General features: G+C 34.9%; 1 protein-coding gene across 2 annotated transcripts in view; it reads left to right on the top strand.

The window, feature by feature from the left end:
- Window positions 1-268: 268 nt before the first annotated feature.
- LOC121737646 (thyrotropin-releasing hormone receptor-like) overlaps window positions 269-19,410 on the top strand; it is a 122,043-nt gene continuing 102,901 nt past the window's right edge. For both annotated transcript variants that reach the window (XM_042129305.1, XM_042129304.1), the window contains exon 1: window positions 269-367. The gene's annotated coding sequence lies outside the window, so the exon portion shown is untranslated. The remainder of the gene's footprint in view (window positions 368-19,410) is intronic.

The raw sequence follows: 19,410 nt of genomic DNA on the forward strand, positions 1-19,410 counted from the left end.
TTATCATTTTGTTTTTTTACACCGTGCAATTTCAGATACAATACGAGTATGCCACCTTCATCTATAATATTATGCAGTTAGATGTGTTTTGATAAGTCTCAACTCTCAACAATAAATTATAAACTACGTCATATTCTCTACTAGTAGAGACTAAAGGATTATTTTGTCTCACAAAACGTTATTGGCATGTTTTACATGAATGGAAAACCCATTCAGTACTTCTAGGAATCACCCAACTCATCTGCGAGTCCTCAGTTGCCGCGCACGGAGCGCCGAGAGTAGATGTGCGTCGCGAGTGCCGCGGAATTTCGCGCCAAAGTTTCCGATAGTGCTGTGACATGTGTCAAAGTGATAGTGACAGTTGAATGTAAGTATTAGTTCTAAATTCGAATGTGAGTATTTTTTTTATTTTGAACTTTGGAATACAGAATGTTTTTTAATTGTTTTGATCTGGCTGAAAGTTTCGATGAAATCCATATAATATTTAGTTAAAAATTAAATAAAATTTTAGTGAAAAATACTTTAATATTTTTGTATATTTGATGCCTTTGTTATAATCGAAATTTACATATAATTAAAATTTATTTGTAAGTATACTTAAATTACTATTTCCAAGTAGACAATTAATTTTAGAATTTATTTTATTTTCATGTAAGAAATAATAACAAAATTGTGTAAGTAATTTCTAAGAACTAAATAATAAATAAAATGTAGTAAGTACCTAATTAGTCGTAAATAAACAAATGTAAAGAAAAGGTCTCCATTAGGCCCGGCCCTAGCTTAGCAAAACATTTTTACGTTATAGCATAATAATAATTATTATAAAGAATCTTAAAAAATGTTTTTAATATAAAAAATCTCGCTGAAAAGTGAAAGCATGTTACCCTTACTTATTGCCTCTTACAAGCGACGCGCGACGGCTAAAAAAGTAAAAACATTTTTTTTTCTTCCACTCCCGTCTCCAGCCAACCAGCAAAGGTCTAAAATTACCCCGTTTATAATTTGATCCGACAAATTTTGTTACCTCAATTAACATTTGAAAAAAGAACACGTGCGTAAGGTTCTACGTGATTTAAATTTAAATTATTCATATTTCCTATTTATAATTCCAAGAGTGACCCCTTACTTTTCAGCGTTAATTACTCGTATAAAATGCTAGAAGTTATGCCTACACATTGCCTTAACCAGTTTTCGCATGATTTTGTTTTGTCGGGTGGGAACGGTTAATTCTTCTACAATATTCTATTCAAAGTTTAAAATCCGTTCATTGAAGCATGTAGAGTTAACTGACATAGTTACATAAATTAGTATAGGTACTTTCGCATTTATTATACTATCTACTAGTATAGTTAAATGGCTGGAAATTTTTCGAGATAAAAATGGAAATTTATACCTAGTGTCTGACTTAAAAAAAAAGCCCTTTATCATGAAACGACGAAAAACTCGATTACGACAGAAATAGGTATTCGTTAACGTATCTTATAAATAAATTCTATTCGTTTATACACCGTGAGAAGCATCCGTTAGATTCTTCTGAGAAAATATTTTGATAGATGAAAACTCACAATTTTATAAATAAACTGCATTCCTGTAAAAATAACGTGTTACTATGATGATGTTAATTTTAAGCTAATAGTGTTACTGTATAGTATTTTGAAAATTACAAAAAAATAATTTTATTTCAAACTAATTTATTTATTTATTTATTGATTCACCAACAGAATCACATTTAACAAAATACAAAATAATACAGCACAGTTTTATATGGATGAAATGTGTTCCAATGAAAGGTGAAATACAACATGCTTTGCGACAATGGGATGAAATTAAATGAAATATTGTGAATGAAATGAGTATTATTAATTAACAATATTATGTTTGGTATTTTTAATACCAAACATAACTTTCTCACATAATACTTAATTTAAAAAAACCTACTTAATGGCCGTTTGTATAAAAAATGTATAAAAATTTAAACAAAAAACTTCAAAAAAGTAAAGTAAAAAATGTTTTTTTATTACAGTTTTTTTTGTATTTTTTTTTTTCATATTATTCTACTTGTATATATATATATATATATATATATACAAGAATTGCTCGTTTAAAGATATAAGATTACTATAGAAATAGTTATCTTTGTCAATCCTATTATTTTAAGAGAAAAGATAATAATAAAAATACTATAAAATATAGATTCTTGGTCAAATAATAAAAAATACGACGTCTTTATTTTTTTACATGTAATAAATTACAAGTTCTTTCATAAAATTTGTCCTTATTCGTATAATGATCATATTATATTTTAATTTTCTTTGTTAGACATAATAAATAACATTCGAAATATTCTATGAATTGTAGTTTTTATGGTGAAAATTATACACAATTTTGCCCTAACGCAGCGTATTAAAATACACATTATGTAAGTACTTACTAACATTATTTATAAAACTAACAAAATTTAATAAAATTTCTGTACCATTTTTAGACAGTTTAAGTTTTAAGTATCTACATAAAATAATCATTATATTTTTTATAAATAATTAAATAAAATATTATTTGACTGCTTTCTGTGTTTTTTGTTGGAGTTTATCTATATTCTGCACCATTTTGTATTGAATATCGTCAAAATATTACTAGCTAATAAAAAGACGAACATAATATCACCTCCTCCATTTTTAAAGTCGGTTAAAAATGCAACCCTGTGTGTTAACCTAGGGACTTTCTTTCTCCTTAATTCTGGTAAATTTTTGTCAAAATCACTCCAGCCGCTTAAGCGTGAAAAAGTAACAAACATAATAACACTCACAAACTTTCGCCTTTATAATATTCGTAGGATAGGATAGTAGTATAGACAAATCAGTAGAATACATAAACTTCTGTCCCAGAAACCTATATACTTTTTAGTTTTTACTTTATTACTATACCCCCTTACTAATAAACGCTGTATAAGCTTTGAATAGTTATACAGTGTTTCGTCTTCTTCAATCCAATTAAAAATGTCACTTGTGTGACAGGAACAAAACACTGTATAGATTCAAAGCTTATACAACGTTTATTAGTAAGGGGCTTAGTCTTTAATATTATAAATGTGAAAGTGTGTCTGCTTGTCTGTCCGTCTGTCTGTCTGTTACCTCTTTACGTCCAAACCGCTGAACCGATTTTGATGAAATTTGGTATAGGAATAATTACTTTGAGACCCGAGAAAGAACATAGGATACTTTTTATCCCGGAAAAATGTACGGTTCCGCCGCGATAAACGAATTTTGGCGCAACGGCGTTGCGGGCTTTATCTAGTCATTTTACGGTCTTCTACAGACTATCCCCCTTACTAATAAACGTTGTATTAAGCTTTGAATAGTTATACAGTGTTTTGTTTCTGTCACACAAGTGTCATTTTTAATTGGATTGAAGAAGACAAAACACTGTATAACTATTCAAAGCTTATGCAATATACAGCGTTTATTAGTAAGGGGGTATGTCTAGAATTTTCTACATTCCAAATTCCGAATGCCACGTAACTGAGTGACAACGGAAACTCCGAGTTCCAGAAGATTTTTGGAATGGAAAATTTATGTCCGAAAATTTCTTCGCTCGGAATTCCCCATGATAAAGTCGCAAAGAATTATGGGAAAAGTTGTTAATAAAGTACTGTTACACGGTGTTTTGTAAAGGGCTAACCTTCATATAAATCACTTGGATCCGACACCTTTCGTCGAGTTAATTTTGGCTAAATAATGAATAATATTATGTATTTGCTGACTTGAGATGTCTATTTAATATAGGATACAATATAATATTTCGAAGAAAAAAACATTAACTATTTAATTTCTACATGCAATTTTTTGGGCGTAACACTAAAATATTACTCGTAACAACCGAATAAAGAGCATATTATTTTTTGCAAGTCAGAAAAATACGACATGTATAAAACATTAAGTACATACTTAAATAAAATATTAAAAAAATACAAACTTACTTACCTACTATGAATTATTATCTAATATCATTGCAAATTATTAATTCTTAAAAACTACATTTAGATATAATAATATTTTTTTACTCACATAAAAATATTGAATTGTTAGTTTTTTTAATATTATTAGTTTTTTTATTTCATCTCAGATTTCGCGCGTTAAAAACGATGCAATGAAAAAATCACCATCATACAGAGGAATGCAATATTTTTAGCATTACTTTACAGTCTGTTTACAATGGTTTACAACATTTTAAAACAACGAACAAATTATTAACTAGGTCACTTAAATCTGACAAGACCATCTGCATTCTGCAATTAAAAAGTAACAGCCTGTATAGTTTTTTTTAATTTAAGTGTGCAAAGATCCTGTGTGTCACATCCGACACCTTGATTTATTTTGATTATGATCTCAACGGAAGGAAAGACACGATTTTCTTTTTCTACAAAATACTTATATAATTTTCAAAGATGAAATAAAAATAATGTAACATTTTGCACAAAGTCAATTTTTTTGTTTTATTAAAAAAAAGGTCCCACTTTTTTATTATACCTTGCATAATTTTTAGGTAGTGAATGGAATACTGAATTTGAAAAAACAAAAACACTCTTCAGCTTTCACAACCCGATGTAAATCATTTGAAGTTCTGCATACTAATTATACTCTTTGGCATATTCAAACATCTGTAAAATTTATTTCAGTGCTCATAAAAGCTATAAAAACATGCGAAGCAGACACGAGACATTTCGTTGTTCTTCATATTTCTTCTCGTAATATTCAATTAAGTATATTTATGGACATTACAATGTTCAAATCTGTTATGTTTATTATCTGTCGTAAATTATGAAATTCGAACTTCCTTGTTTAAATTTATGTTCGAAAAAAAAAGGAGTTCGAAATTTAAATTTATCTGTAGTCGTTGATTTGGAATTGCCGAAGTTTGCGAGCGAGCGTAGTCAATCAATTTATTCAAAACTTTGCTGTTATTAATAAAAGCTTTAGAAGTTCTTTTTCATTGTGATTTGTGACTAATAAATGTTAACCTTTTTTTGTAAGGGCCTGTTTCGCAATCATCAACTAAGTGTAAAAAAGTTTTGTTGCTAATTCATAAACCATGCAAATTGCATTGCTTTCTTTCATGTCTTATATATTAGTGATCGAAGCTTATAGATATCAAAGATACTACTTATACAATTTTGGAGCAGCTCTCTCTCGAGGCTAAGATGGTTAATTAATTTAACTCTTTTTCATTTTATAAGCAATCAAAATATAATAACAATTAATGCCATGTAGTTTACTATAGTTGACTAAAGCAGCCTCTACACGTTGGCCGTGTTTGCCGAACAGAAGAGGACGGCGCTATACTAAAAAAAGAGATTGAATTATTTGCGTCTTTCTTTCTGGTATAGCGCCGTCCCCTTCTGTTCGGCAAACACGACCAACGTGTACAGCGGCCTTAAGAAAATAAAGAAAAAAAATCGCAAATTTTGTAAAATGCGTAAAGCTCATAAGTTTTTCTAAATATATTGCTTGTTTCAAATGATTTAGTAGATAGATCTTATGACATAATATTAATGTATTATTCTAACAAAACGTTTTAACCTTGGATACGCGGAAAAAACATCTAATTTTCTTAAAAAAATCATAACGAATTCTTACTTTTTTACAACTTATTTTGTTTATTTGTTTGATATTTATTTTAATTGGGTTTTTACGTAACCAAACTTGGAAACAACATTTCCAACGCGGGTATCAAACCCACGACCTCCGAACCAATCTCTAAACTACTAGACCTAGAAGGCAATTAAAATATCACGGATTAAGTGGCACATAAACGTCGGAACGTCAGCCACAGCCCACAGTTACACAAAACGCATAAAATCTTTATTAGGGCATCGAAAAAATTATATCTCGCCAATTTATTGTGTTTACTGCTTCCTTTTATGATTATACCGTAAAGTTATATACAAAATGTGAATGCTCGCCTACGACTTTTGCCACACAACCAATATTATACGTGGGAGAGCCATGCTATACGTGGGAGAGCCATGCTTCGGCACGAATGGGCCGGCTCGACCGGATAAATACCACGTTCTCACAGAAAACCGGCGTGAAACAGCGCTTGCGCTGTGTTTCGCCGAGTGAGTGAGTTTACCGGAGGCCCAATCCCCTAACCCTTACCCTATTCCCTTCCCTACCCTCAACTATTCCCTTTCCTTCCCTTCCCTACCCTCCCGTATTACCCTATTCCCTCTTAAAAGGCCGGCAACGCACTTGCAGCTCTTCTGATGCTGCGAGTGTCCATGGGCGACGGAAGTTGCTTTCCATCAGGTGACCCGTTTGCTCGTTTGCCCCCTTATTTCATAAAAAAAAAAAAAGGTGTGGACTAAATAGTGCGTCACGGATAGTGTGTCGTCTGCGCTGCGCCTAAGGTAAGTCCTATATCCTTTCCCATACTCAAAATATCTTCATTTTAGCAAGATCGGTTCAGCGGCTTAGGCTTGAGGAGGTAACAGATATACAGACAGACACACTTTCTCATATATACAGGGTGTAACAAAACTAAGTAATAATACTTTAGGGTGGGGTTGGCTCATAAACAGAGTTCACTGTAAAAATAGCAGTGCTGAAAGAGATAATTCTGATCCTACGTCTTCGCCTCAGCCTGTTTCGGGGATTGAGCCACTCCCGCTCTATTAGACGCTCAACGTCCTCTTCAGCAGACACCTGTTGTACAAAAGTCTTCACCGCTTGCCACTTATTTTCACTCTCCAGCAAGGCTCATAATATATAATAACTTTATTGCGGTGGTGACAAGCCGTTGTTTCCTCTCGTCTTACTATCTCACATAGGTACGGACCGAAGCACCCATGGGCGGACATTCTATGACTCGGATAAGAACGTTGGGATCGATTTCTTTTTGCTTTTATTTAATAAAATAAGTTTTATTACACATTGAATATATATAGGAATCGATACTCTTTTAAAATAATACGCTAACTTGTTGCACAGTACGATGTAAAGGACGCTATGTTAAACTTGACTGCTTTTAATACGTTATCCGCCAGTGTCGCACGCACCAGTTAAATTAAGCTAACTTTAAAAACGCGCTATTTACGTGAATAATTTACCTTACTACATCTTGTGGATATATGTAGTAACCCAAGGTTAAAATTTATGCATCATTTGTTTTAGAAATGGTAATAAAAACCAATAATATTTCAGACAATGATCTCCCGTAATACACTACGCTATTATTAGTTAGACGGGTGTATCATGTAAAGTCTTATTGAAGAATTACGCTTATATACAGCTAACTTGCGCTAAATCCTAAAATATTAATAATTAGAAATAAATAAGGTTAGTATATTACAGTACATAGATTAACTATTAATGGTGTCAAATTTCATATATGTACCCTGATTATGAAAAAAGTTATTGCTCTTTTCCCTTTAAACGCGTCTTCTGTAAAGTTCACTTTTATGAGTTAGCGTAGTATAAATTGTTGGTGTCGATTTGATATGATCATTAAGAAAAATATGTCTGACCGATAAGCGAAAAGTTTTCGGCAGTTGGCAAAAACAGTCGGGTCAAAACATACTATATTTTTTTTAATGAAATAAGGGGGCAAACGAGCAAACGGGTCACCTGATGGAAACCAACTTTCGTCACCCATGGAAACTCGCAGCATCAGAAGAGCTGCAGGTGTGTTGCCGGCCTTTTAAGAGAGAATAGGGTAATAGGGGAGGGTAGGGATGGGATGGGAAGGGAATAGGGTAGGGGATTGGGCCTCCGGTAAACTCACTCACTCGGCGAAACACAGCGCAAGCGCTGTTTCACGCCGGTTTTCTGTGAGGACGTGGTATTTCTCCGGTCGAGCCAGCCCATTTGTGCCGAAGCATGGCTCTCCCACGTCTAGCCGACTGCCGAAGTAGTGTATAATTTTTCGAGTTTTCTAATACACAAGCAGGTGCCCACAACTCCGCTGCGCCAAAATTCAATTATCGCGCGGTGACATACATTTTTCCTGGTTAAAAAGTATCCTATGTCCTTTCCCATACTCAAAGTATCTCCATGTCAAATTTTAGCTAAATCGGTTCAGCGGTTTGGGCGTGAAGAGGTAACAGACAGACACATCCATACATCCATACATCCAAACAAACTTTTGCCTTTATAATATTAGTAGGATAGTAGGAAGTAGGATTTCACAACCTAAATATCGCTAACATAAGCACACACTACGCTAACTATGTGTTAGCGTAGTGTTGCACGGAATTCGAGAAAAATGGTTAAAAGAAAAATGTAGATTATTGCTATAAAACATATTTATACACTTTGCCCTACACAAAAGGTTTTTAATAAAATTACATCTTACACAGCGACAAGTGTGAGTTAGGCTAATTTAAATAAACAAGGCGGTGCTTTCTCTCCCCGCTTACATGCCGCCAATATTAGTTAGCGCAGTTTAGATCGAGTGATTACAAAAAGTACCTATACTTAGCGTTTTTTAACATTCGTAACTTTGTTATTTTTATATATTTCTTCACGATTTTTTTATTACATGTAAAACACCACATTTTTAAGGCATTTGGTGTAAAAAAACGGATTTCCCAAAAAATCGAGTTAGCGTAGTATAAATTGTTGGTGTCGAAATAGGCTACTTGTAAATAGTATAATATGAAATGCTTTATGGGAATAACAAATACATAAATCAAATAGTCTTTTGAACAATTTTATTCACCTTTTTCACTGCTGGAAAATTCGGGGTTTATCTAGTTAGAGCTTTCGTGTCGGGGGCTTTTAATTTATCAGATAATATATTATCTTTCTATTTACATAAGCATGTATGGCTAATATAGGGTGTCCCAAAATTCACTCAAGATATAAAGCCAGAATGCAGTAAAGTGTTGCCAACCCCGAAAAGAAAAGAAAAAAATCGACAACTGCTGACAGTTTAGGCACAGATACTAGATAGTTAGTTGGTTTAGGGTTAGTAAAAGTGGAACGTTACACGAAAGAACAACGTATGTTAATTATTGAACAGTAATAGTTCGAAATTTCATACCAATAAAAAAAGAAGGGAAAAATTTTAAAAGCAAAGAATATCCTATAATGTATAGATTTTGAGAAAAATGGGTTTCTTCACCGGTAGGTATGTAATATATGTATATTGTCAGACTTCGGCCAACAAGACAAAAAAGTCTTTATTGTAATTGTTTTAAGTTAAAAATATACGTTCTATATTTTTAATTTAAACAAATAATCTTGGGACACTCTATATTAGAGACACAGTGCTATATAAAAATAGACATGGCACCGGTAAAATCATAAATTGTATCTGTCACATTATTGTCATAGTAAATATAGTGTTGGCCGTACGTTTGTCGACGCCCCTAATAGTTGTATGTTAACAAATGATAGTATGTTTAGTACAGTAATGAAACTAATGAAAGACAAATGACATAAAAATACTAGATGACGCCCGCAACTCCTTTGCGCCAAAATTCGTTTATCGCGCGGGAACCGTACATATTTCCAGAATGAATAGTATCCTATATGCTCTCCCGGGACCTAAAGTATCTTCAGACCAAATTTTAGCAAAATCGGTTCAGCGGCTTGGACGTGAACAGGACAGACAGACACACTTTCGTATTTTTATAAAATAGAGGTATAGGTAAGTATGGACAATTAATATTATTACTGTTTGAAGAGAAGTTGCCCACTTTTGCCGTTGACCGAAAATTATTATTATTAAAAGCTATTGCCTAGCTTTTATTGCGGGCGGTGAGCCATGTTGAGCGACCGAATCAAGAAATTCCGTAACGAAAAAAACCTAACACCCACCACTCCGACCGGTCTAGCGGTGCAGCGTTTCCAGACTTTGGCACGGTGTTTGTATGCATGACTAGACGTACGCGAATTATAAATATTATATAAAAAATGCGATGCAGCTTTACCACGGCAGTCTTCGAGTGTCACACGTTTTTTTACCCATCCGCTCACCGGTTTTCCCACGACCGACGGGTTAATTGGCGCTCGCGTGTAACATGGCAGCTGTTAAAGTTTCCCATCCACGTCCGAAGTCCGAGAGCCAACAGGATTCAATTTTCTTTAACGCCCCATCTAATTTCATCATGCACTTTCGAAGGAATAGATAGGACAGAAGCGTTTAAAATGTTTCGACTATTGATACTAAAAAGTCTCTATATTGATCTACAGGATCTGTAAAATAGCTAACAGAATGTGTATGGTTCACCGATTATAGAGTTCGCTGTAAAAGTAGCAGCGCTGAAAAATAGGTAATTTTATTTTTAACTAGATGACGCCCTCTATTGCGGGCGTCATCTTGTTAAAAGTTAGTTTATCGCCAAAATTGCGCCAAAATTAGTTTATCGCCAAATTTGCGCCAAAATTAGTTTATCGCCAAAATTGCGCCAAAATTAGTTTATCGTCCGGGAACCGTACATTCTTCTGGGATAAAAACTATCCTTAGATGCTCTTTACTGGGATTCAAAGTATCTCTATACGGTTTAGTGGTTAAGGTGTGAACATAGCCACGCCGGCGACTGGCAGCCTAATACTTAATATTTGTTGTATACTCTTCTCGCTTAAGCCGATAAACCATAAAGTTAATATACGTAGCGGAATAGAGCAACAATCTCGAGCTGTCAAACGAAACCGAAATTGATTTACATGTGTGTGTAAAAACATGTGTACGTATACACTTTTCAACGTGCCGATAAGTGCCGACTGGACGTCATAAAAAGAGTTCTGCTGTCATGTATCACACGTCTCTTTTTACCACGCAAGCAGATAGTGACGTCTCTCTTGCTCAGGCCTTTGTTTCTCTATTCCGCTAGGTATATTAACTTTATGCGATAAACCGATTTTTTATTTGTATGGTATAGAAGACTACTATTACTGTTCCAATTTCTCATTCTTGTGTTGTAAATAGTTAATATTAGACCAAACTAGATTTAAAATAACAAATTAAAAGCCACGTCACAATCGATAAAATTATCCATGTGTTTTTCCCACCATAGATTATATTATTATATTATGCCTTTCTTGTCAAACTATTTTTTTTTTCTTTTGTATTTTAATTGGCAATAATTTTTTTTTTTTTTTTTTTTCTTTTTTTTTTTTTTTTTTTCTTTATTTTTAAAGGGTTTTTTCTAAAAGAAGATGACACCCTTATAGTGTAACAATTAGATGAACTTACATACTAGGTATCTGTGATTCTGCGACTTAAACCTAAGTTAACAATTTTATACCAATGTTTGGCAGATTCCGAATTAGGACAGGACAAAACAGTATTACATAAACCTACATCAAAATAATTAAAATTATAATCAGAAAAGAAAGATTCCCGCTCAGCTGCGTTACGGTCACACTCCATTAGCAAGTGGTAAGCATCCTCCACCCGTGCACATCGCGAACAATTAGGGGACTCCGATTTTCCCATCAAATGCGCAAAACTGTTACATGGAATGTGGCCGGACCGCAGCCTGAGCGTTGCAATAATCTTAGTTCTTATGCTTGTACATCTGTCACGTATCTTTATTTATAGTAAGTAAGTAATAAGTTATTTCTTTGTTCTTTCTTTTTTCTGTCTATTATTTTTACTGTTGTAGCTGTTGTAGTCATATTATTTATTGTTTATCCCTGCATGTTATGTTGTGAAGTCACTCTTTGGCCCCTGCAGAATACCAGTGCAGCAAGCTTGCTTGCTGCGTATAGCTGAGCTGGGGCCAATTTTTGACATCACATAACATATACCTATAATTATAATTGTACATAGCATAAGTCCTTTTTACTTTTTATTTTCTATTCTGTATATGTTGTGTGTTGGAAAAAATAAACGTATTCTATTCTATTCTATTCTATTCTATTAGTGGAAACTTGTAATTGGCTCTTAGCTTTATAGTAATCTTTGTTATAGTTATTTTTAAGTAGCTGTAAGTTTTCCAAATAAAATAAAATAAAATAAAATAGACTATTGTTATCCCGGAAAAATTTAAGATTTTCACGTGATAAACAAATTTTGCCACTTCGTTGTGGTCAAATACTAGTATTGTGATAATCATAGACTTAATATATACTAGCATTATAGGTTTATGGTGATAATCAAAGAATTCTATTTAAACTGAGGGTGATAACGCATCGGCCATAGACTTACACACAGGAAGTCTCATATCATCTTGTCATTTTAAATTGATGTGGGAATATATAAATTGTAACATCCCACAGAAATTGGCTGATAGACAGATAGATACGTAATTTGGTTGGGCTATATCCCTCTTAAAAGTCAATTTCTCTATAATCTCTAATGTTAGTCTCGCTAAAACTCGAGAACGGTTGAACTTGAAATATTCGTGGCAGTCCAGAGAAAGTTTACATTAGGGGCGAAGTGATACGGAGTCCACCGTTCTTCTAGTGATAAAATAATTTATTATTCAATAATAACTTTGCTACTGAACAGGGTTTCTCAAAGTGGGGTACGCGAACCCCTAGGGGTTCGCCATTCGACGGCAGGGGGTTCGCGACAAGATTTAGTTAATGGTGGCTTGATAAGACATAGGACGCACGCGCGACACTTTTGTGGCACTGAATGTGTTACCTTTTTTGTTTTTTTTGGCACTGAATGTGTTACCTTTTTTGGTTTTTTTTGGCACTGTATGTGTTTCTTCAATAATCTTTTTTATTATTTTCTTGGGGGGTTTCATTAGTTAGTAAGGGGTTCGCTGTCACCTCGAAATTTTAACAGGGGTTCGTGGAGCCCAAAGTTTGAGAAAGCCTGCTACTGAAGACATCAATTATAAGTTGACTAAAGGCCCAGCTATTCAGAACACTGATATTTTGTAGTGAGACAAAGAACTACACAAAGAATTGAAGCTTTTAATGTTGCGAGTTTCCTCTCTGCTATATAGGACAATAGTGAATATGTAAATGCCTCTAATTGGCCTCGTCTGGCCTATATTTTGGCCTACATTCAGGCCTCTTCCTCTTAAATGGCCCACGCTTTAATTTGTACCCTTTTTACCCGATTAGGGAGAAGCAAAAAAAGGGTGATGATTTTTTGATAAAGCAGCTAAATTACTGGTAAGATTAATGACCGTATTTATATTATTAATACGAAAGTGTATCTGTCTGTCTGTTACCTCTTCACGCCCAAACCGCTGAACCCATTTTGCTGAAATTGTGCATAACTTTGAGTCCCGGGAAAGGACATAGGATACAATATACTCCCGCAAGATAAATTAATTTCCACGGAGATGCGGGCGTCATGTTACTGCACCGTTAGGCATCCATTACGCGGTAGGTTTTGCTGTCAGTTTTACCACAGGCATGGCTGTAACTGATGGATAACCTACCGTGTATGAGTGACAGACGGTTGCATGAAGTTGATTGACGAAAATCTGGATATCTTGATTTTTGCTTCATGCAACCATCAGTCACGAATTTTGAGTGAGTGTTGTCACATCTGACAAAATAGGAAAAAATTAGAAACGTATACCTTTGAAAATTTTGGCTTTGACTAACATAAAACTGAAGAGAATTGAGTGACCGTCTAATACCATTCATCATCCATCAGTCACCATCAGTCAAACATAATTCATGATTGACGGAATTGACTTTCGCTTGCATGAGCGTGTAATGGATGCCTTAATATTTCGAGGATAAAAAAATATTTGTTGGACGTATCTCAGACCTACAGGATAAGACACAACAAAATCGGTTTAACCGCTTCAGATTAATTTTTAATACAGTTTAACAAAAATCGTGATACGATAATTTTATTAAAAGAAGAAATGCCCTTAAGTGATTATCTATTCAATCTAATTGTACTGATTTAATAAAATGGAATCTAATACGCCTAATATGCCCTTTGACTACTAGGGTTGTCACTTGTCGCTTGTCACTTGACAGGAAAATACTTTTCGTATTTAACCAAAAATATCAAATTATGACTTAACTGAAGTTTTCTTCAGAAAAAAGGCTCATTATTACGAAAAGTTTCGCCACCCCTGGCCTATACGATACCAAATAATATCTAGTTATATCTACATAATATACATATTATAAAACAAAGTCGCTTTTTTCCCTCATGTCCCTTTGTTCCCATGTATCTTTAAAACTACGCAACGGATTTTGATGCGGGTTTCTTTAATAGATAGAGTGATTCAAGAGGAAGGTTATAAGTATAATAACATTCAATAAATAGTGGAGAAATACTGTTATTGTTGGGGTTTCTAATGTGATGTCGTAAATAATTAAATTTTTTCCGCTTACATTGCAAACGCAAGCTGAACCCTACGAGATTAAATATTTTATACCCCATGCGAAGCCGGGGCGGGTCGCTAGTTATTATGTAAAGTTCGTAGTTTAGAGTCCGGTTTATCACATAGACTACTACGTATCTCGAAAAAGTACGTTATTTAGCCGCTTAGCGAATATTTCTCGTAGAGACTATTAGATAACATTTTTCGGGAAAACGCTATGTATCCGGATATTGTCTCCAGGTAGGCGTGTTTTCAGTCTTTCAAATCTGATATCCTCATTCCTCAGCAAAGATGTATCATTCCGGAAAAGCAAGCAGGATCTAAACGTTTTGCTAGAATCAGTGTTTTGTAGATAGGATTTCTAGACATTTCGCGGAAAATGTTGCTTTATTTTTTGTCAATGAGGGTCTTTGATATTCTATTTGCCACGGTGCAGCTATGTAACCTTAGGGTCTTTTGTGTCAAAAAGGCATATTATCGTGACACATGACAGCTATATCGTGACATATGACAGCATTTTGACACGATAGACTCTAAAGGCGACACAGCGGCACCTGGTGGCAAATAGCATGGCATTAATTAAAACCCTCATTGACAAAAAGTCAGGATTAGGGTACTTCCACATTGCAATTTTATCTTATCGACAGTAGAATCAGGAGCCCTGCCTGCCTAGCATACGCCAAAGAGATATCTCACTCTCGAGATAATTAAAAAATACTTGTCTCATAATGTCGAAATCTCGACATTATCTCGACAAAACTCTATAAAAATGTGTTATTTCGATGATAGATCTACGCGAGAAAAAATGTTTATCATGCTAGGGTCAATAGAGATGAAGAGACAAACCATCAAACATCGAGAAAACATGTAGAGTGAGATATATCGTAGGCGTATGCTAGGCAGGCTGTATTCGTAAACTGTACATAATATCTAATCATTTTTTTAATACCAAAATAAACACTAACTAAAATTCCCAGCAAAAACTGAAATTCCCAGCCCTAGTAGGGTTCCGCATGTGGTAAATAGTAATGGAATTATCGCCCGACTAAGACGCGCAGGGTTCGAATTCGTTTAGCTCAACACGATGGATTTATAAGTGTTTTATTATGATAAAGTGTTTGTGTTCTAGTAAATTACTTCCTTGATAACCAATAAGTATAGACTTAGGACTGCACTCAGAGAGATATAAATGAATACGTAAGTGGAAGTAGTGGATAACTAATATTTTATAACAAAAGAATATTTTATAAATATTTCGCCCATATTATTTTATTGAAGTGACTAAATAAGTATGTCACCAAGGTAACGTCCATCGCTATACCGTCGCACAAACAATGGTCGCCGTCAGTCTCGAGTTGTAATAATTTACTATTATTTATTCAACAAATGCACTTATCAATATAAAAAGTACCCAGTAGCCAATGCTCAGACCCACTGAATATGCGTATAAAATTTAGTTAAAATCAGTAAAGCCGTTTCGGAGGAGTACGCGGCCTAACATTGTGACACGAGAATTTTATAATATATAAGAGATGATGACCACATTACTCGCTTCTTAACTGGTAGAAATATAATATTTTATTGTCCTAAACTAAATTTTTCAATAGAAACAATAAGTTACATGGATAATACGGTGAAACTTTGTCAGTACAAATTGTATTTCAGATAAATCCGTACTCCAGTCTGCCCGCTGACCTAAAACTCTACATTTGGGAAACTGAATTTAAAGATTTCCAATTAGCAACTCGTATTTCCAAAGCTTGAAGTTTTAGAAAATCATTAATTATAGAAAAAAAGTAATGGTTCTGAAAAATAAGCCGGCTAAGTAAAGAATATAAAATTAAAAAAGATCATAGCCTATAATATATAAAATAATACCAGTGCATAAATAGGTATTGGTCCTATTTATAGAATCAGCCGCTGTTAGGACACAGTTTTTGACTGGCAAAACCGGTTTTTTTACTTTGCCAGCTAATGAAAGATGTATAATTTTCCACGTTTTTTTCCACATTTTCCACTGAATGTTCCTATTGGTCACAGCGTGACTAATAGGAGCAAAGACTCGGTGGAAAATTAAAACAAATAGCCCAAAGCCTTCTTCGATAAATTGACTATCCAACACAAAAATATAATTTTTCAATACAATACTAGTTCCTAAGACTGATAAGCGCTTTCAAACAAACAAACAAATTCTTCAGCTTTTAATCGAGTAAAGTACGAGGAGATATCTGTCCGTTTTTGTTATCGTAAACAATAATCGAAAACATAATATTATATCAATCTTTTATCAAGTCTTCATGTTAACACTTTCAAGGTTCCAAGGCATAAAATACAGCTATTTACGAAAAAACGCGACGTAACATTGAAAAGAAATGATTTATATATCACACTTAAAGTATCGTACCAAAACACCCTATCCATACTAATATTATGCGGAAGTTTGTCTGTCCGTAACCTCTTTACGCCCGAGCCGCTGAACCGATTTTGCTGAAATTTGGTGTGGAGATACTTTGAGTCCCGAAAGAACATAGGATTACTTTTTATTCGGAAAAAATGTACGGTTCGAGCAAGATAAACGAATTTTGGAGCAACGGAGTTGCGGGCGTCATCTTATATATAAAAATGGATTTTCAAATGTGTTAGTCGCGCTAAAACTCGAAAACTGGTGAACGGATTGGGCTGATTTTAGTCTTAAAATATTCGTAAAAGTCCAGGGAAGGTTTTAAAGTGACACGAAGTTCACCGGGACAGCTAGTATAATAATAATAATAATTTATTGAAAACAACAATACATCTGAAACAAAATATTTTTACAGGTACTACATTATATTATTTTAAGATTACAGACGTTTTACTGCCGAGTTTTTTTGATGTCTGCACTAGGCTGAGCCTGTCCTGCCGATCACCAAAATAGTATCTTAATTATGAAAAACAATTAATTCTGTAAATAAAAATCTCTAAAAAATCAATTACTAAAATTTATAAAATTTACAAAGTTACTAAAATTAAAAAAAAATTGACCATTACCGCGCTGTGTTATGTGTGTTTGTGTGTGTGTGTGTGTTTATGTATGTGATTACTTCTATCTAGACTCATATATTGTATAAAAAGTCTTTGTGTTAACCCTTTCAAGCCACAAATGACAGCTATTTACGAAAAAACTCGATATAACATTGAAAAGAAATGATTGATGTATCACACTTAAAGTGCGGGATCAGAACACCCCATTGGGTAATAAAGGTAAAAGGGTTAGTCTAGACAACTTAGGAAGAAAGATGTGTACTATAAACAACGTTAAGAATATTACATTTTTATGAAAAAAAATTAAAAAGAAAGAAAAATGTTTTGCCTTAAAATACTGTAAAATTAACGGGTGAGAAAACAGGAATTTTATTAAGTCTTACTTAATTTTTAATTTAATGATGATTTTGACATAAGATTCATTCAATTTCAAACTTGTAATTAAATAAAAAAAAAATTTCTAGCCTATGCTGTCCCACTGCTGGGCAAAGGCCTCCCCCAAGGTCTTCCATTGTGCTCGCTCCTGTGCCACCGCTGGCCAGCCTGGCTGGTATGCTTAGATCTTTGCCCAGCGGTCGGGATGCATGTGGCTTACGTGTCCCGCCCAATCCCATTTCAGCTTTGCTGTCTTTACTCCTACGTCCCTGATTCCCGTTTTTGAGCGCAGTATGGTGTTTCTCATTTTATCGAGAAGTTTAACTCCTAGCATACTGCGCTCCATCGCTCTTTGGCATACTCCGAGTTGGGACTTTTGCAAGTCGGTCAATGACCAAGTTTGTGCACCGTAGGTTAGGACGGGCAGAATGCACATGTCGACGAGTCTTCGCTTCAGGGAGATGGGTAAATCCCCCTTCATCAGCGTCTTCATGGACCAGTAGTTCCTCCAGGCGTTTTCGATTCTGCGATCGACTTCCTTCCCATATTTATTTTCAAAGGAGACTAACTGGCCCAAGTAGATGTACTCGTCCACATATTGCATTTCTTGCTCGTCTACCTCGACCCTACGCTTCGTGCTATTGGTCATTATTTTAGTTTTGGACCTATTCATTGCTAGTCCCACCTCGAGGCTTGCAGCGCTCAGGTCTTGGAGCATTCTTTGTAGTTCCGCGGCTATGGCAGCGAACAAGACAATGTCGTCAGCAAAGCCCTTCGCTTTGCTGACGACATTGTCTTGTTCGCTGTTTGTTAACCTTTTCTTGTCAACTTCGATGCCCATTGGCGCCCAGGGACCTTCCAAAATTAATTAATTAATAATAATATATCTTTGGCCGTTGATTTTGCATTATTTTGTTATGATAATATTATGATAATTTCGGTAATACACAATGTCTAACTTGTTCAATGTCAAAAATGGACGGATGGACTATAACTGCAGTCAAAAGTCGCGGCACCAAAGCTAAAACAGCTTTTTAAAAGCTTATAAGTGAAAGGAAGAAAGCTTTACAAGTAAAGTTTAACTTTGAGCTTGACAGAATGAGTTAAAGCTGTGAAGCACAAAATCCGTTTAAAAAGCTCATTATTAAAGTTTGGAAGTCGAATGTAATTCGCTCGTTTAATACATACTAATATTATTAATGCGAAAGTGTGTCTGTCTTCTCACGATTTAACTGCCGCGCTGAAGCGATTTTAATGACATTTGGTACGTACTGATAGGCATTCAAAAGGAATTCGTTTATCGCACGAAACTCGTACACGTATATTTGTTCGGGATAAAAAGTACCCCTTATCCTTTCCCGGGACTTAATGTATCTCCGTACCAAATTTCAGCAAAATCGGTTCAGCGGTTTAGGCGTGAAGGGGTAACAGACAGGCAGACAGGGGTAACAGGCAGTTAAACATGGGAGAGCTATGCTTCGGCACGAATGGGCCGGCTCGACCGGAGCAATACCACGTTCTCACAGAAAACCGGCGTGAAACAGCGCTTGCGCTGTGTTTCGCCGAGTGAGTGAGTTTACCGGAGGCCCAATCCCCTACCCTATTCCCTTCCCTTCCCTACCCTCCTCTATTCCCTTCCCTTCCCATCCCTACCCTCCCCTAGTATCCTATTCCCTCTTAAAAGGCCGGCAATGCGCCTCCAGCTCTTCTGCGAGTGTCCATGGGCGACGGAAGGTGCTTTCCATCAGGTGACCCGT

Source organism: Aricia agestis, chromosome 21 (assembly GCF_905147365.1).
Source record: "Aricia agestis chromosome 21, ilAriAges1.1, whole genome shotgun sequence".
Taxonomy (NCBI): Eukaryota; Metazoa; Arthropoda; class Insecta; order Lepidoptera; family Lycaenidae; genus Aricia; species Aricia agestis.